Source organism: Dipteris shenzhenensis, chromosome 25 (genome assembly GCF_047967505.1).
Source record: "Dipteris shenzhenensis isolate YYH24624 ecotype China chromosome 25, Dip_SZ_1.0, whole genome shotgun sequence".
NCBI classification, from domain to species: Eukaryota; Viridiplantae; Streptophyta; class Polypodiopsida; order Gleicheniales; family Dipteridaceae; genus Dipteris; species Dipteris shenzhenensis.
Genome location: NC_141620.1, coordinates 13826184 through 13846542, shown reverse-complemented (window position 1 = coordinate 13846542; position 20359 = coordinate 13826184).

Genomic DNA, 20359 nt, shown 5'->3' with positions numbered 1-20359 from the left:
TCTCTTTGTTATTTTACTATGTTTCATCTTAGTGTGAGTCCTAGTACTAAAATGTTACTTTTGTAGTAGTTGAAGACCACCATGTCTCCAAGGAAGCCCAAAGGCATCACATCTCCTGCCTCCAAGAAGCTCGATGTCCTTTCTCCAAGAAGAAACACTCAATCCAAGAAGCATGCAACCAAAGAGAAGGCAAAGGCTATGGACAACAAAGTAGCTTCTATTCTGTCTCCAACAAAAGAGAAGCCAAAGACTAAGGATAACAATCCAATAGCAATTCTGACTAAAGTCAGTCTTGGATGGAGATTTTTCCTGAGAGCAAAGCCAGACTCAAATCTAGAGCTAGACACCTAGATCTCAAAAATATGGGGAAAGGATGACAAAGAGAGCCAGCGTGGCTTTCATATAGGTCAGCTGAAGAAATCGTTGTTGAACAATTTTATAAAGATTTACTATAGGATTTACAATTCAAAAACAGTCACGAACAATGAAGTTGGTACAATGTTGGCGTAGCCATTCGCTGCATCTACTCATGGAGTAGATGTGGATTGGGATGACTTTGCCCAACATAAAGATGTGAATATGCACTCGGGTAGCTTGGACAGCATGTGTATCAAGCATGAATGTGATCTAGGCACATCTACAGTAGAATGGGAGCTTGTAAGTTTATAGGATCAATGGAATTTTAGCGTGGAGCAAGAAGGTGTACTTCATGAGTGGGAGGGTACAATGTCAAAGGAGAATACAAGATTGCCTATAGATTTTGAGGCTACTACTGCAGTTGAGGGCGAAGCCCTCACAAAAGTTGAATCAATTGTACATACACTTAGCTAGGTGTGTAGATGATTTATTACATGGTAGGGTACTGCAGGACGAGTTCTTGAAGGATGTAGCAAAACTTGAGGTAGAATTGGATGCAACAAAAGTAATATTTGAGTGAGCAAAAAGACAACGAATCAGCATTGGAGAGCACTACCAATCAAGTTCAAGTTGTTTGAGCAACATGCAACATCTGATTGAGAAGCTCCCAAGTCAGGGTCCTGGAGTTTTGAATCTAGCACCAACTCACCATCCCACAGGCTCTACAGTAGCATCAACTATGAACATGAATATTGAATGGTGAGATTCTTAATTATATGTACAAATCGATGTTTTAGTTTTTAGAGTTGTGTCCTCTTACAAGTAGTGTGTACTTACCCTTTCAATAAATGTGCAAGTGTGTTTTCTGTGGGCTTGGATTTTCTCAAGAATCTATTGATGTGCTTTTTGCACCATGCTTGCACACATACCACATCATGTGTGTAGCATTCCATTTGTCAAAGAACTTGCAATGTATTCATCCATCCTGCAATGTATTGGTGTCAAATGCATGGTTGGCTACCATGGGCTTTGACAAAGCAGGTATATTTTATTCAGTCTTTTTTTCTTATTACTTTACTCATTAGAGTAATATAATATTGTACATGTTGAACATTTGAAGTCAGTTATTTAGTACTAAATAGTACTATTTATGTGATTTAGCAATATTTAGGATTTAGAACTATGTGGCATTTAGCAATGTTTAACATTTTGCACTATCTAAAATTTACTACTATTTAGCATTTAGTAGTATTCAACACTATTTAGCATTCAATAGTACTATTTAGCTTTTAGTACTATTTAGCACTATCTAGCACTGCTAGCTAGTACTATGTGTTTCAGCACTATTTAGCATTTAACACTATTTGACATTTACTAGTATTTTTCATTTAGTACTATTCAGCATGATTTACTAATTAAGTACTATTTAGCATTTAGAACTGTTCAGCATTTAATAATATTAGCACTACCTAGCATTTAGTACTAAAAGCATAAGCAATTAGTACTATTTGGTACTAGCTAGCACTGCTAGTACAGTTGTGATTTAGCACTATCTAGCATTGCTAGTACTGTGTATTTAGTACTAAAAGGATAGCTAAAAAGGCTAAATAGTTCTAAGGATTTAGTACTAGTTAGCATTCAATACTATTTAGCACTATCTAGCATTGCTAGTACTGTGTGTTTTAACACTATTAACATTTAACACTATTTGGAATTAAGTAGTATTTGGAATGTAGTACTATTGAACACTATTTAGCATTTAGTACTATTTAGCATTTAGGACTGTTCAACATTTAGTAATATTAGCACCACCTAGCATGTAGTACTATATATCATTTAGTACTAAAAGGATAGCCTAAAAGGCTAAATACTACTAAGCATTTAGTACCATTTAGCACTATCTAGCATTTAGTACTACTTAGTAATATTTAGTTTTTAGAACTATAAGTTAGTATTTAATACTCTTCATTATTTAGTACTATTTAGCATTCAGTACTATTTAGCATTTAATACTATTTATCATCTAGTATTCAGCACTCTAATTAGCAGTTAGTACTATTTAATATGTAGAGTTTAGTACTATTTAGTAGTATTTAGCACTAGTTAGCACTTAGTACTATTTAGTATGAGTAGTATTTAGCAATATTTAGTACTATTTAGTATCAGTAGTATTTAGTAGTATTTAGCACTAGTTAGCATGTAGTACTATTTAGTATTAGTAGTGTTTAGTATCTTAGTTAGCACTTAGTATTATCTAGCAGTATTAGGATTAGCATTAGTACTATTTAGTACTTAGCAAGTCATTACAGATGACCAAAATATATGGGCAATGCTCAAGTGTCTTATCAAGGAGATAAAGTTTATAGTAATCTTTGTGTATGCCCCCAACTCAGCAGTAAAAAGGAAACTCTTATGGGATTCTTTACTGTGTGCAAATGGTAATTGTGTCACTATGGGGGATTTCAATAAGGTTGAGTTGAATAGAGACAAATGGCTAGAAAAGGGCACAATCATCAAAGGTGTTGAGCTACTGTCTTGGGAAGAATGCAAAGAGCACTGGCAAATGGTAGATGCTAGTTTAGATGGTGATTTTACTTGGTGTAATAGTCAAGTAGGAGAAAATAGGAGGGAAGCCAGATTGGATAGATTTTATGTTTCACTAGGGCTTTTGAATAGTCTGCTTTCTTCAAGAACCAAAACTTTATCCTCCCTAAATCTTTCAAACCACAAACATGTCTTAGTAAGCTATGATTTTGGGTCTGGTCTTAAGTCTCTTCTTGGTTAAAAGATGACCCAAAGCTTTTTGATTTAAAGAGTGTGCGAGGTGCTAGATTCTTCATCTCTCTCCCCAAATAAGGCCCTCTGCAAATTCATAAACTGCTCATTGGACATGTTGTACTCCAGTGCGGCATCCTCGATTGCCTTCTTTGTTTGTTGGATTTCGAGCTCGACTCATCGAAGCATGCAATCTCATCAATTGCTGGATTGACCAAAGCATCAAAGTTAATGAAATCATCAAAGGTTTCATTCGAGAGCTGGCATAGCACCTCATCCTCTCAAAGACTAGTTTCCTCTATACTTCCAATAGGCTGAGGTATTCCTCATGCTCAATCCTGATTGGAGCAACCAAAGCAAGGTGTGTCTTGGTTGCTACCTCATCTGGATTATAGGTGAAGGACGGATATGCATGATTCGGATATGACGATAAGATGACCCTACTCGCAACTTGCTCCTCAGCTAGGTGAATAGTATGCTCCTCAGGTTCTATGTCTAGGTTTATGTCATCTCCTCCACCACTTGTTGGTGGGACTACTGAACCATTTGTGGATGCAAAAGGACCCTCAAGTTCACCAACATCCTCATCAAACTTGCTAGTTGCAAGGAGAACGAAAAGGGTTGCATCTTTATCGATCAAATGAATTGGGGAAGATGAATCATCCCCAATGGGAATAGCATACTCACGGAGAGAGACATGGACATTATCCATGGCCCTACGTAGTGTCTTCCTGAGGTTAGCACTCTTGTCAAAAGAGATCAAAATATCACGACAGATTGCCCATAGGTAAGTCTACATTAGGGGAGAATTGGGCTCTCAAAAGGGCATCATAGAATGGATTAAGAAATGGATTAAGGTAGTTACAAGTGAGCCACTATGGTAAGCCTAAGGACCCCTTAGCATTTACTAAACTGACATAGTTTGAAATTGATCAACCTTGGCATTTGGATGGAGATGGATGGTTGATGGATCAAAGGATTAGGATGCATTGGAATGGCTTTGGTGGGCTACAAGTGGAAAGATGTGCCCAGGGGAGGGCAAGGTTTGACTTTTGGGAGTACTCATTAAGAGGGAAAAGGTGCCTTTTGATGTGCACCCTTGATCTATATCCAAGATCAATGGCCAAGATGGAGGTGGCCATTTGGAGGTCTAGGATGAAGCGCCTATTTGGATGGCAAGGATTGAAGTGCCATTTGATCTCACCTTCTCCTTTGGATCTAGACTTGGTCTATGGCCTATATTAAAGCACATTTTGTAGTCATCCCCTCCCTTGGATACACCCCTTGATCTATGGCCCAAATTGAAGTGCATTTTCCTCTCATCCCCTCCCTTGGATCCACTTCTTGATCGATGGCCCAAATTGAACAACACTTTTCCCCTCATCCCCTCCCTTGGATCTACCCATTGATCTAATGGCTGGGAGTGCTCTACTATAAATTTGAATGTGACCCTTGGATTAGAGATTAGATTAATGGCTAGGAGTGAGGACCATGGGTTTAAACCATGAGTGAGAGGTCTTCCCATGGGTCTAAACCATGAGTGAGAGGTCTTCCCAAACATAAATGCTCAATGTTTCCTTTTGTACAACACAACATACTAGTGTCCCACACAAAGGAGAACTCTCATTGGTACACCTCAAATTTCTCTCTAATCCCTGAAATTAGGAACACTAATTGGAGGCTCTTTTGAGACCCCATTTCTCCCCTAATGATCAAAAAACTGAAAAAAAGGATTATCACAACAGGAGGAAGAGCTCTCAAATGCGATCCAAAATGGAATGCCTTGTAGAAGATAGAGTAAACTGAATCTCCAGACGCGTAAGAATCAGTGGATGAAATCCACTAGTTTTAATTCAAGTATTTTTATATTTATTATTTTTACTTGGAAAGTGTTTCTCTCTCTCTCTCTCTCTCTCTCTCTCTCCTTTCTCTCTCATTGCCCTTAGGTATCTCCCTCTTCTCTCTCCCCCCCCCCCCTCTCTCTCTCTCTCTCTCTCTCTCTCTCTCTCTCTCTGTGTGTCTCTTCCCCTCTCCATCTCCATCTTTCCCTCCCTTTGTCTCTCCCTTGCCTCAACCCACAACAGCTTGTATGCATTTTGATCTATGATTATACTTTGCCCCATAGACTTACGAGGTCTTCCAAAAACATCAATATATCTTTCTTCCTCTCTTCCTTTCCCTCCCTTCGTGTCCCTCATTGCTCTCTCTCTCTCTCTCTCTCTCTCTCTCTGTCCCCCCTCCCGCCCTCTCTCTCTCTGTCTCTTTCCCTCCCTTTGTGTCCCTATTTGCTCGCTCTCTCTCTCTCTCTCTCTCTCTCTCTCTTTCTCTCTCTATAGCACTCGATGATCATCTTGTTGTCTCATTGCCCTTATCTGTCCATTTCATGGAAATTGGACATTGGATTTTACATATACACTTTTTGTATTTTGTTAGCAACCCCACCCTTTGGATGGATTTTTTCAGTCTCATAATCTCTCAAAGACCTTAATAACTCTTTTTTTCTCTCTTTCTCAATTTAATGGTGCAAATGAATAAATGCAATCTTAACTCCCTCTTCCCCCCTCTCCCCCCACCCTCCCTCCTCTCTCTATCTCTATCTCTCTCTCTCTCTCTCTCTCTCTCTCTCTCTCTCTCTCTCTCTCTCTCTCTGAGTCTCTCTTGTACATTTGAATTGCTATCTGTATCTCTCACTCTCTCCCTCTCTTATTCTCTCTCTCTTGCATAATACAGATATACAAATATCCACACAGATTTAAAATTATGAATATTTATTGCTTTATCATTCATAGACCATAGAGAGCCATCAATCTAGAGGTGCAACCTTAATAAATGCGATTTTAACAATGAATAAAACAACACTTTGTATTATTTATGATTTCTAATCATACATGTTGAAGCACTAAGGATACAAGCAACTGGATATTACAAAATCTCTGCCATCATGTCTCTACTAACTCTAGAGTATGGGGGGGGGGGCAACAATTCTTACAAAGGATACTTGTCTCATCCCTATATCTAACTTTGTGATTATCACATCTAAAATAGTAGTCCTGGGGAGGGCTTTCTCTTGCCAACTGCAATTCTTCCCTAATGAATCACATGGTCTACTCCTCTTCCAATTCCAATGTTAGATTAGGATGTCCTTCCTAAGCAATTAATACCTCAACAATGGGATTGTGTCCCATCGTGCAGATCATCATCCATTGCTTCCCATTGCAAATTCTTCCATCTAAACCTTCTATATGTGAAAGCCATGCATAGATTTTTCCTTCCAATGAAATACTTGAAATTTAGGATCTCTTAATATATACTATCTTGATCAAACTTTTTACATACAAGAATTGTAAGATTCACTCACCGAAATGTCAAATCTCTAAAGTGTTCAATCAACATTGTACCAAATCTCGCTACTACACACAGATCCTATTGTGATGTTTAAGTACCGACATCTAGCATGCACGGGGTGCTAATTGTTAGTATGGGAAGCACATCCAGTAAAGCATCGCTATATAGCAACTTTAGGTAAACGTCGCTATATAGCGACTATTATAAAAGTCGCTATATAGTGACTTTTAAGGGTCGCTATATAGCGACACTGAGATACTATTTTAAAGCGACGTTTTCCAGAGAGGTTTTTTACTCATATAGGCCTTAAAAGTTAGTTTTTTCCAATGACAAATTTTTTAAATTTTCATACATGTTTGATCTTTTGAGAGAATAAAAGTATGAGAGCATGTACATCAAGCCTTGAAGCTCATATATTCATGTCCAAGTTTGAGATGAAAAAAGTCAATGAAGAGCATTTACATCAACTGTTTCATCTTGAGCCAAGTCTAAGGCGCCAAACAAGTCTATCTCTAACTCTATACCGAGTTGATCTCCTATATCATCATCATACTCTAGCATCGTATGTTCACCGAAAAGTACTTGATCATCTTTTTCAATAAAGTGTGGTGATTCTTGATGATCATTGTCTTTTTCCTCAATATCGTGATCTCCATCTTCCTCCTGTACGATGTCATTATGGGCATCTTCCTCTTGGCTCATATTGTGATCTTCATCTTCTTCGCTAGATTCATCAGGATCAATTGGATCCGGCATTGGTAGTGGCATCTCCATATCCATACCGTATGGCAATGGTTATTCGACTAGTGGTTCTAAGCTTCTTCCTTTGCAATCAGATATTGAATCCTATACCGGATGCCTTAGCTCTTTGCTTGTATCTATCATATGTGAAATCTAGTTTGCCATATCTTGGATTTTAGATCAATTTCCAAAAGGTTCCAATTAGCTGAGAGACATATCCGGATGGGCTCTCTTTGAAGTGATTTAAATACTTTGCCGAGCTTATAGGTTAGTGGGCATAGTAAGTTGATCAATGCAAGCACTGTTATAAGAGATTGTAAGAGTTGTGTTTAACCTATAGAAGCTTGGCTTCTTCTCTAGGGCTTTCCCCAAAGTTCAAGTTAAGCTGGCTCTATGTGTGTGCATAAAGTTCTAAGCTATTGCACCAACTTTGTACTCATAGTTCAACTAAGCTAGGTTTGCATGCTCACGGTTCAAGCTACTATAGCTTCTCATGGTTCGAGCATTGCCATATCTCCATACTAAGCATATGCTTATTAGGTTGCAATGGCCATTATTGAATGTCAAGAATAGTTTGAGTTGCATTACTCAGGTTTCATCTCCTCCCTATTCTCTCCCTATTATAGTACATAAACATTATTGCGGGCTGAATGACCTTTTTTTGGGATTTGCAGGCCCTTCTTACCATGGGAATCACCAGATTTCTACCATCCCAAGTTGGAGAATTAGTCAACTTGACATCTTTGTGATGATGAATGGGGAATTCATGCCACATGCCTTTGTGGTAGGCTTCAGTAGCTGCTCAAAGGTACAGCTCTCTTGCAAAGTTCTGCTCCTGAGCTCACTGTTAATAGAGCTTGCTCTTTTCTTATGCTCTGCTTTAGGTGCAGGTATGCACCTAGGTGTACTCTAGATTGCTTGGAGTTCTGCTCCTATATTTAGTGTTGTAAACTAGCCCCCACAAGGCTATTTATAGGACTGTATGCCCCCCAAAAACCTGGCTAATTTCCTAGTCTGTAGGCCTCACAGACCAGGGTCGGCCGACCCAGTCTGTACGTAGCTAACTAGCAGCTAGGTCAGCCAACCTAGTGCTCCAACTCCTAGGCTCTGTTTGTTCCTATTGATTACCTTGCTACTATTGTGCACCCGTCTGCCCTGGCTGGCCCCATAAACCTCCCTGAAACTACCCCTAGGTGCTTTGATTTTCTTACTATGCCTACAACCTACTGTGACAAGGCAGCCATGTGTGACTACATGTTGGGCTTGACCCTAGTGCATGTGATTGTGAGCTTATCCAAGGTTTATCTTAGGCTGGTATCAATATGCAAAGTCAGCACCAGCCTATGTTTGCAGTTGCACAGTGGGTGGGGAGCACATTAAGAAACATTTTGTCAGTGACTTGTTGGAATATGCCTCTAGCTCTCTTCTACTTTTGTGGATCGCTCAGTGGCCAAGCTGGTTTAGATAAATGAAACATGTGATCCTTAAAAAAATGTTGATTTTCTCGTCGCTCTTTAGAGAAAAATTCAATGGGCCCTTGTCACTGCAATCTATGAATTTGTCTTGTTTGTTATGGACATTGGTTCCATTTTAATGAGGAAGCTTGAATCAGTGGGAGCCTATCACAAAGTCTAGCTTGGTTTGTGTGGAACTATGTGGTTAGTCTATGCTTCGTAGGAAATTATGCTTCTATGCCATTGATGAATGCCTATGTTTATGCTTGCCTATGTTTCTATATGCTTCTATGCTATTTATGCTTTATGTTCCATATCTATATGCTTCCATCTCTTTATGCTTCTATGGAAATTATGCCTGTGCTTCTTTGTGCCTATGTTTCTTTAGTCTATACCTATGTGAATGCCATTGTTTATGCTTCTATGCTCTATTGGGCTTAAGATGTATTTAAATTGGAAATACTTCATCTCTCTCTTGAAGCTAGACAGAAAGAAACATTGGAATAGCCTTGTCTATATGGTATGGTAGTATTTCCTCAGTATTTCTTTTATTTGCTTATGGTATCGTAGTTTCACTTCTATGTATTTCTTTCATTCACTTATGGTATGATATTCCACTTTGTATGATTCATGCCTATATATGCCTATATGGCTATTTATGTTTATGATTCTATGTTTATTCCTATATATATGCCTAGTTATGTTTATGAGTCTATGTTTATGCCTATTCATATAACCATATGTATGTCTATAGTTATGATTCATGCCTATATATGCCTATATGCCTATTTCCATGTTTATGCCTATATATGTGCCTATGTATGTTTATGATTCTATGTTTATGCCTATTTATGTTCATGATTCTCTCTCTCTCTCTCTCTCTCTCTCTCTCTCTCTCTCTCTCTCTCTCTCTCTCTCTCTCATAACATTAAAATTTTAATTTATGCTTCTATGTCATTATGCTTATGTTAATGAGTATGTTAATGCTATGCTCATGCTATGTTTGCCTATGTTTATGCTTCTATGCCATTCTACTTCTACATTTTTGTATCTCTATGCCTATGTTTCTATATGCTTCTTCTATATTCTTCTAAGTGTTGTCACATGGACATGTAGCTAGCATGTTCTTTTCCATCATTAATTATCTATTTGAGTCTTTCGGTTTTATTCTCGTGTGTGAGTGTGTGTGTGTGTTGCTTGTCATGAGAATGACTTGGATGTCTCTTCTCTAGAGGTGTTTTCCTAGTGCTTTTGGTTTTTTAGAATAGTCTTTTGATGAGACTACTCTCATTTTAAAAACTTTTTCCTAATATAAATATTGTGGTTTCATTAAAAAAAGAGTATGTGTGAGTGTACACATACACATACACCTACATATAATATTTTTATTGTTTAAGAGGATTTGACATTTTTATTGAAAACGATATAGCCTTATAGATCAAAATTTAAGAGCTAAGTTGAGTGGGTATAAGTCCTTGAAGGTCTTTCTAGTCAAATATTTATTGGTTTTTAATTGGAAAGTAATTATTTAAATGAGAAGGTCTAAGTTCATATTTACTTTATGATTATGCATATCTGTTATGTTTGAATAACTATTTAAACATTATAAGAAATTGTATTTGAATATTACTCCTTTGTTGTCTTAGCTCATAACTTTGAAATCCATAACTTTGAGAATCCAGTCTTAGTATGTAAGCAATTTAGCCTTAGGAGCACTCCGGTCTTTTGACACAGTCTATAATTCCCCTAGCAGTATGCTTAAATAATCAAGTTAGGTATGTAAGTAATCTAGTCTCAGGAGCACTTTGGTCTCTTGACATGGTCTGTAATTTCCCTGGCTAAATGTTCAGAGAATCAAGTCGTGCAATGTATAGTATTAAGCAATCTAGCCTCGGGAGCACTTTGGTCTCTTGACACGGTCTGCAATTTTCTTGGTAGAATTCTTATAGAATTAAGTCATGCAATGTATAGTATGTAAGCAATCTAGCCTCGGGAGCACTCCAGTCTCTTGACACGGTCTGCAATTTTCTTGGCAGAATGCTTAGAGAATCAAGTTGTGCAATGTATAGTATGTAAGCAATCTAGCCTCGGGAGCACTCCGATCTCTTGACATGGTCTGCAATTCCCCTAGCAGAATGCTTAGAGAATCAAGTCATGCAATGTATAGTATGTAAGTAATCTAGCCTCGGGAGCACGCCGGTCCCTTGGCACGGTCTGCAATTCCCCTAGTAGAATGCTCACAAGAATCAAGTCATGCAACGTATAGTATGTAAGCAACCTAGCCTTGGTGGTCTCTTGACATGGTCTGCAATTCCCCTGGCAGAATGCTTATACAATCAAGTTACATATGTAATCTTGTAGCCTCGGGAGAACTCCGGTCTCTTGACACGATCTGCAATTCCCCTAGAAGAATGCTTACAAGAATCAAGTCGTGCAATGCATATTATCTAAGCAATCTAGCGTTTGGAGCACTCTAGTCTCTTAACACGGTCTACAATTCCCCTGGTAGAATGCTCACAAGAATCAAGCCATACAAGAATCAAGACCTAGGGATTTGCCTTCATTCCTCTGATATTAAATTGAGCATCTACAAAATATAGTTTATCTACTAAATTATGCAATCAATGCAGGTGATATGGATCTCATTGATGCTTGAAACATCCCAAACCTCTAACTAAACCTTCGTGTGAAATTCCATATTGTGTAGCAAAAGATGGATTGTAAAACTCTAAAGGACTACTAAAGGAAGAATAGACTATATCCAAGAAACTATGCATCCAATGTATAGGTGGTGAATGGCTTCCTTTAAAGATCCACCCATTCCAATTACATATGTCAACATAGCTCATTATTATTTTTAGATATGGTCTCAAAATTGTGAGGAGAAGCATCGGTCCTTTAAAAGTTTGAATTGAAAATTTATAGTAGAAATGGAATAAAGGGTGCTTTAGACACTGAAAAATTGTGAAAAGCATTAATAGTTAAGATTCGAATTCAATAAAGAGGCTATAATATTTCATCGTTCTAAAATTGTGAAGGGAAGCATGGTTCTTTCAAAAGTTTGAATTGAAATATAGTAGAAATGGAATAAAGGGTGCTTTCCAACCGAAAAATTGTCAAATGCATTAATAATTAAGATCTGAATTCAGTGAAGAAGCTATAATATTTCATCGTTCCATAAAATTTTCTTTTATATCATATGCATCTACCATTATGGTTTGGAAGTTAGGATATTCTAAAAATTTTAATGCAAATACATAAATATGAAAGCATATAAATTCAAGAAAAGTAAAGTGACATAAATTGAGAAAAACATATGGATTGAGTGATAAAAAGCTGAATAACATTGTGCACTTAAAATGATTAAGTTGGATGCCTTTATGATGAGATGATACACACTATCTTTTCCTAATATAAAAAGTGGCATATAGGCAACATGATGCTAGTACTAGCATGCATCATATTAAATATTAACACTTACACTAAATCAACATAATGCTACTACATGCATCATATTTAATATAAAAACTCATTCAGGCTGATTTCAAGTGAGACCATGGGACTATGGATCACATACTCACACTCAAGAGTGTCATTGAGGAGGCCAGATCACAGAAGGAGAGGGCATACTATTGCTTTCTGGATTTCCGCAAAGCCGAAATAGTACCTCGAGCTCATCTTATCACATGCCTACAGAGACTGGGATTTGATCAGAAGATCATCTGGACAGTCATGGCACTATATCAGAGAGTCTCAGGCCTAGTTTGTATACGTGCAGGTTGGACAGATGAGATCCTGAGTATCATAGCGGTCAAACAGGGTTGTCCCTTATCACTGACCCTGTTTGGCCTCTATATCGATGAGTTTGAGACTTTCATGGGGACGTTCGGAGGGACCTTTGCTCACTTGTCGAGATCATCATCAGGATTCTTCTTTATGCAGATGATGTGGCACTCTTGTTGTCCACACTGGAGGGGCTCTAGCGACACCTGGATGCACTATATAGGCTTTTTGTTTATCCCATGATTTGGAGGTCAACCTTGGCAAGCCCAAGGTCATGATCTTTAACACCTCTCGAGCAAACATGCAATGGAAGTAGTTTACTTTTACTTTGGGTGGGTCACCAGTTGAGATCGTATCCTCATACACTTACTTTGGGGGTCATCTTCTCCAGCCCGATCTTCATGATGAGACTAGCAATGCAAGCCAGACTGAGTAGGGGATATGCCTCACTGGCTCGGCTAAAGAGACAGTGCTTTCACTCCCACTTCCAGGACCCTCAGACCAAGGCTCTTCTCTTTGACTCCTTGGTCCGACTAGTCGGTATGTATTGTAGCCCTTGTTGGGGGCCTAACATGTCAGAGATAGAGTGGACATGGGTGGAGTGCTTGCAGATCCTCATGCTCTCACGGATGATCTGGGGAAACCATCTATACCACATCACATCCATCTATACCACATCACATCATTTAGGCCAAGTTTGGTGCCTCTCCACTCCAGCTAGATGCAGCCTTTCAAACCATCACATATCTACACTGGGTTAGATCATATGGGGACTGCACATTAGGGAGACAAAGGTTGCCATGGCTGGCTCTCAATTCCTCCAAGAGGTTCGCAGCAGAGGGAGATGAGTGATGCTGGTATGCACGGACTCATAGATGGTTTGTGAGACTATGGCTCCACATTGATAGGATATCTCCTTTTCAGTATAGTTTAGATGCCCCGCCGAAACTCCCACCCACCATCTCGATTGGGCCACATACCAACCAGGTCATTCAAGAGGATCTTGTGTAGCTACACACCTTTAGGACTTGGTTGGATCCGAGGGATTTTCTAGTGAAGCTAAGTTTCTACAGAGATTACTATCTTCGCATTTCGGAGGAGGGATTTATCACACCACTAGGGTAGACTGAGCTTCATATGCCTCACTCACTATGGATCTCCATCGGATAGTTTCGGGTATCATCACACTGCCTCCGCATAAAGAGCGGCAGAGCAGAGGGGATTCCTAGAGAGCATCACTTATGCATATTGTGTGACTGTTAGGAGGTTGAGTCGGAGGAGCATTTTATTTTCAGGTGCCCGGTGTATTATGAGATTCGAGGTCGCTACCACTACCTCTTCAGCTCCGGGCTCCTTTCCACATTCCTCATCTACCCAGATCAGAGATGCCTCTCGCGGCCTTCATCCACAAGGGATTCCGACATAGAGAGTACTTACTTAGGCGACAGGGCTTGGTCACATCATCAGACACCTCTCAGAGTAGGATCATAGAGTTCATCCCATCGAGTGACATTGATTGTCTAGTCTCTAGCCACCGAGGTGACAGAGACCCTGACCCAACGATCGTAGCATGACACATGAGACATTGAGGGGACACACAGATAACTTTGGGGGACCTCCCATCATTGTTTAGACCCGAGATACATCCCACGGGAGTCACAGTGGCTCTGGTCTTGTGTCGAGCCTAGTCCAGGAGACTGAGATGCACGGCACCCCTTGATGGCAGGCACCAACGTCCCATCACCGGGGCTATGCACTAGCTAGGGGGACATGACATACGGAGGATTCCGCTCTGCTCCATAGTCCTTTTATTTTCATTGTTACATCTAGATGTATTTGATTATGTATGATCAGACTTAGGATTCAGCATGGGTGATGATGCTCGTTCAGTAGCTCCACCCTTACTATGATTTGTATCAGGTTTTCTTTCAGTCTCATAGACCCATCGGTCTTATAAAGACTCTAATAAAATTTCTTTCTTTCTTTCTTTTTCCTTTCCTTCTCTTCTTTTTCCCTCTCTTTTTCTCTTCTTTTCATAAGCATATGCCTATGCCTATGCTTATGCTTATGCATGAGCATATGCTCATATGCTTATGCATAAGCATAAGCATATGCTTTCTCTCTTTTTCTCTTATGCATATGCTTTCTCTCTTTTTTCTCTTATCCATATTTGGTTCTTTTCCCCTCTTTCAATCTCTTTTCCCTTTTTCTTTCTCTTCTTTTTCCCTCTCCTTCTCTTATGCTTCTCCTTCTCTTTTGCTTATCTTATGCTTCTCCTTCTCTTATGCATATGTTTTCCGTCATATGCTTTCCCCTTCTTACCCACTCTTTCTTTTTATTTTTTGGTTTTGTGTTTGTGTCTACGTTTGTCCAATCCCCCCAAATTAGACATGGGATCACGCCGCACGTTCGATGAGTATGAAAACCCTCGTAGGAGGAGACATCATGATCTCTATTCTCTTGAGGACTTTGATTCCACTCAGGCGACACCTCAGGGTCCTACCCCTGCGACCTGACTCCTCTTGAACTAGCACTGTGACTACCCCTTGGGGAACTCCTTCACTAGTAGCCCATGGCTTTGTCAAGAGTCTCGATGAGTTTTTCGCACAGATGATCATGCGGAGGCAGCGAGATTCTTCTCTTTGCTATCCCATAGGACCTCAGGAGATCCCTCTCCTACACCGACGGCTGGACCTACTGTCCAAACATTCCCTCTAGCCCCTTCGACTGAGGGGTCATCACCTGGGCATGCCCATCGTTAGGGAAGGAAGAGTAGGAGGGGTCACTTATGTTGTGTTGACTCGGGAGATGTAGATGAGTTAGCGCACACACATCCCTATAGGTCTCCACTTGGTCTCGAGACCCATTACCCAGTTAGGTCCCTTGCCCTCTCCTACTCCCACTGCTACTCCTCGCTCCGTAAGCACTCACAGTGACACCACATGCTCTGACACTGCCACTACCATGAGTCCTCCTTACCTGGTCAAGGACCTATCCTATGAAATCACGGTTGTTGGAGAGATAATAGAAAATAAAAAGGGCTAAGCAGTGATGGCCACCATGAGATGGTTGATGAGCCACCACTTCAAGAGCGGCATAGCTACTGACTGGCGGTACCAAGATGAGGGAAAGAAGCAGGCAGTCATCCATGAATTGAAAAGATAATATCCTAACCCTCCAAATAGGAAGTTCAATTCGGATTACATGAAAGAGTGCATGGGGGTCCTCTTGAAGCATCGTAGGTCAACCTTGCGTACTTCCATTGCAAAGGAGAAGGCTAAACCCAGCTGGGAAGACAAAGCTAATTGGAAGTTTTTCAAGAAGCAATACTAGCACCATCCTGAGCTATTTGAGGGTCAGAGGAGGACTACAAGTAGACAGCTGGATCCGTAGGTACTTCGCGCTTTGGTACAGGCCGACGGTTGGCGTTTGAAGCAACTGTGATAAGTCTACTTCTCATTTAATGTATTGTTCTATTTGTTTTACTATATATCACATGCACTTTATCTAACTCTCGTAAATGGGGCCCATAACAAGCTACAATGTGTTGCCTTCCTATAGACACAGAGACGAGATGCATGTTTTACATAGGAACAAAGCCATGGTTTATTGAGCAAGAGCCACTAGGAGCGACGGTCGATTGGGCTGAGGTGGTTGCTCACATGGTATAAGTCTACTCCTACTTGTAATCTCACTTTTTAAATTGTTTTATTCTTTAAGTTCCAATCTAATTTCCAATTAATATGGTTTCACTCTTAGAATCAAAGCTTGAACGTCCCATCAGTAGAGATGAGCGGTGATGATGAGGGATTAGGCTTACACAACTTTGACGAGGGCCAAGGATCAGGTGCAGCTCACGAGGACTAGAGATCAGGCACAGCTCACGAGGGCCAGGGATCAGGCCAGCACGATGAGGATGAGGACGACGATTCGGATGAGCAGCAGTAGTAGTAGTAGTAGTTTGCATATACTTTGCCATGTATATGCTTTTGTATATCGGCTCATTTGAGTGATTTTGTATCACCATTTTTGAAAGGGTAATTTTGTAACAAACAATGTTGTATATCTTCGACATGTATATGCTATTGTCGTTTGGTTCAATTGAGCGATTTTGTATCACCCTTTCCACAAAGAAAATTTTATAACAAAAAAAATTCTTAATAAAAAAAATTAGTGGGGCAAAATAGGGCTTGCTGTGGCCTTGTTTAGCCCCACTAATGCTTTTTTTAAGCTTCTATTAATTGTTTCTATATAGCGACATTTACCAATGTCGCTATATAGCGACGTTTATTAGTATTGCTATATAGTGATGCTTATAGCGATGTAAATACCAACCTTTGCGCCCGTCAAAAAAAAACTTTTTAGTGTAAAAAAGGTTGGTATTTTCATCGAAAAAGGGCCTATGCCTTGTAGTGAGTATGGACAAATGCTAGAGGACTCAGAATAGGGAAGGGAGACGGGAAATGTAAAAGATTCCTTGTCCCTTTGGAGGATATCTTTCATTTATTTATAGCTTGCCCGAATTTCAAGCTTTGAGATGGTTGCCTTGTGGGAGTTGAGCTCATCAAAATTTTCCTTATGCTCATGGTAGATGGATGTATATATGCACCCTTAAGCTTTTTCATATGCAATGTGACATGTTCTTGTTGAGTAATGGCTTTATTAGTATTGACTGTTGATCCAAGATGTGAGTTTGAGAAGTGCTTACCTCTCTATTGGTGGCAAGTTGGTCTTTTAGTAGTTGGCATTCCCTTGTAAGCTCCTCAATGCTAAAAATGTGTGTCACCAAAGAATGTTGCATCCCTATAAGATTTTCTTGACAATCCTAAAGTGCTTCTTCTTTTTGGATTAGAGTGACCCAAGCTTGTACAAGTTCCCCTATTTTACTGAGCATGCACTGAGGTCAAGTGGTCATTGGAGATATGTAGGATTGGCGGAGCATGAAGTGCTATTTTTTAGTTGCATTTGGCTGTGGCGAAAAGTTGAAAGTCATATCCCACACTGTTTTCTTCTATGTTGGAGAGTTTGGTTCATTATTACTTCTTCAACTGCTTTCTCAACTATTAGCCCAAAGTTCCATGACCTCTATTGCAATTCCTTGGAATTGGTCTCGAATGTCTGCTACATTTTGTCATTCCAATTCTTGAGCATGCTCTTCCTTGGCCAAGCTAGTGAATAGTTTGACATTTGAAGCATTTGGTTGGCTTGATAATGGAGGGTGGCAGACTATATGAGGTTTGGAAAAATTGTTGATACAACTAGTGCCCATGCATCCATACTGATGACCCTATAGTATTGGCAGGGGGTGCTCCATTGGTAGGTCTGACACTTGGGTGCAATAGTCATGTTATTGATTTGGCATTAGATCCCCTTGTGGCTCATTGATTGGCATGATGTGGATGGGTGGGGCTTGTACTGATGTAGACCATAGCTCTTGATGCTACTGTTGATGGAGATCTATTAGCTACAACTGTGCATCAAGCTATAGCATCTCTTGGGGCAATTCCTCATTTTTTACCTCCATCATAGGCAGTTCTTCTAGAGCATCCTCATTAAGAAATGTGGTATGAGGAACAAATTGTGATGGTTCCCACACAGGTGATAAGAGGATGCCCAAATCCTCAATAGGTTGTGGCAATGGGGGTGGAGTCATTTTTTTTCCTTGCACATCTTTACTAATGACTACTGGAAATAAGTGGGGAATTTTACATTTTACATTTTTGGCAAGATGAACCATCGAGTTTCTTTGTGAAGAAGATGACCAAATGCTAGATCAGTCTTGTTTCAACTACCTACTGATAAAAACAAATGTGTGGAGTGAAAAGAAGCATTTCTTGCCACACTTGACTCCCAAGATTGTGGATAAGAATGTTGCCACTTCCTTGAGTCTAGGGTCGATGATTGTGTGAAGTAGTATTCCATCCCTAGGGAACTTGGTGCCCTTGGCAAGGAGAGGCTGAATTTCAAGAAATTTGGCATCAACAAGCCTTGTGGGATATTTTTCCCCTTTAGTTGGGAGTGAGAAGGCCCTTTGTATCACTATACTATCAAATATAATATGAGTGGACTTTGATTTACAATGATGGTGCTATATTTTCCAGCCTGTGCATCTTTGGAGTGATAAGAGTGGAGAAATTCATGGATGTATGTGGTCATGTAGGAGTTTCCTTCAGAGATTGTAGGTGCTGGAAAAAACACCCAAGTCCCTTTTTCTCTAGAAAATATTTTGCATCATTGGAAAGTCCATAATGTGATGGAGTTGGCCACATGTGCTCCAAGAACAAGGCCTCATCAATGGTCATGTAGGTGGATGGTGATTAGGGTGGTATTGGGACCTCTTTTTCCTCCTTTCCATGCATAGAATCCTCCTTGAAGATATCACTTTGAACCACAAATGCCTGCGGTCACTTTGGTTAAGAGGAGGTAGACGGTTGTGAACTTTAGCAGTGGCCTTGTTGTTGAGATTGTGGACTCTTTTGTTGAATCTTTTTTACTTTGGCATTACTTCCAGTCTTGCATCCATTTTGGATAGGGTGTACCATTGGTCATTAAACTTGTAGATTAGTTGGTATGCAAGTATTACAGGTGTGTGTGTGTGTTTAAAAAAAGAAACCTATAAATAACACGGCACACAAAGCTCAGATAAAGGTGGAAATACTTTTTTCATATTGTTATATGGATATATGAGTACAACTGGTTAAAAAAGGTCGAATCCATCCAATAGTCTAGGTTCCAAGGTTAGAGTCCAGTTACCTACCACCATCTAGAAAAAACCAATTGTTAGAACAATGGAGTTTTAAATGGGTAGATAGGTATTGCTTTACCTAGGAAAGATAGACCCATCTCAACTCGTATTAGAAAAAGGAAATGGTAGGGGGACATTATCAAATGTTGGAGAAAAAAGTGTTGGCCTACCATATAGGACACATGATGAATGGCACTAATCCAGAAGCCAAATTACCTAGCCTTCCATATAAGAGGCATAGACCAACATACGAAGGGACCTTTTTAATGCCGGATAGTGCTCTAGCATTTCATGGAAAATGTGTACCATAGGTTAGCCTTTTTAAGTAAAAAATACACAGCTCATGCAGAACTACAATATCATATTACAATGTGTTATAGCTAAGTGGGTATATATGAATAGTTTAGGTAGGGGATGTTCTCACATTCTATAAGATTATTATATTCTTAAAAAGCCTAGCCTACCATCAATGAGGCATGATAGATTATTAAGTGTTCCATGTAGGAGGCATCTAGCTCATACAATAAAGCAAAGACTTAGCCTTCCATGTCAGAGGCAACATTATCTATAGCTAGAGAAAGATAATAGAAGGAAAAAACCCCTATTGACACAAATCATCTAGCCTTCCATAGAGGAGGCATGAAACAACCAATTGTGTCAAATTAAGCAAAGACTCAGCCTTCCATGGAGGAGGCAACATTAACTTTTAGCAAACAAAAAGAGGGACAATCAAAAGGAAAAATGTATTACAAGACATTCTCTAGCCTTCCGTAGAGGAGGCATGAACCAATTGATTATGTCACTATGTTAGGAACTTATCAAATCACAATTAGGTATCTAGACAGGCTGCCCATGCAACTAGCCCCTTATGCAAATCCAACAAGAGGAATGATAGCTTATTAAGCCTTCCATGTAGGAGGCATCTAGCACATAAAATTAAGCAAAGACCAAGCCTTCCATGGTGGAGGAAACATTAGCTGTAGCCAAAGGAAGACAATAGATGGAAAAACCCCCGTTAAAACACAATCATCTAGCCTTCCATAGAGGAGGCATGAAATAATCAATTGTGTTAAATTAAGCAAAGACCTAGCCTTCCATGGAGGCGGCAACAATAGCCTTTAGCATACAAAAAGAAGGACCATAAAAGAAAAAATGTATT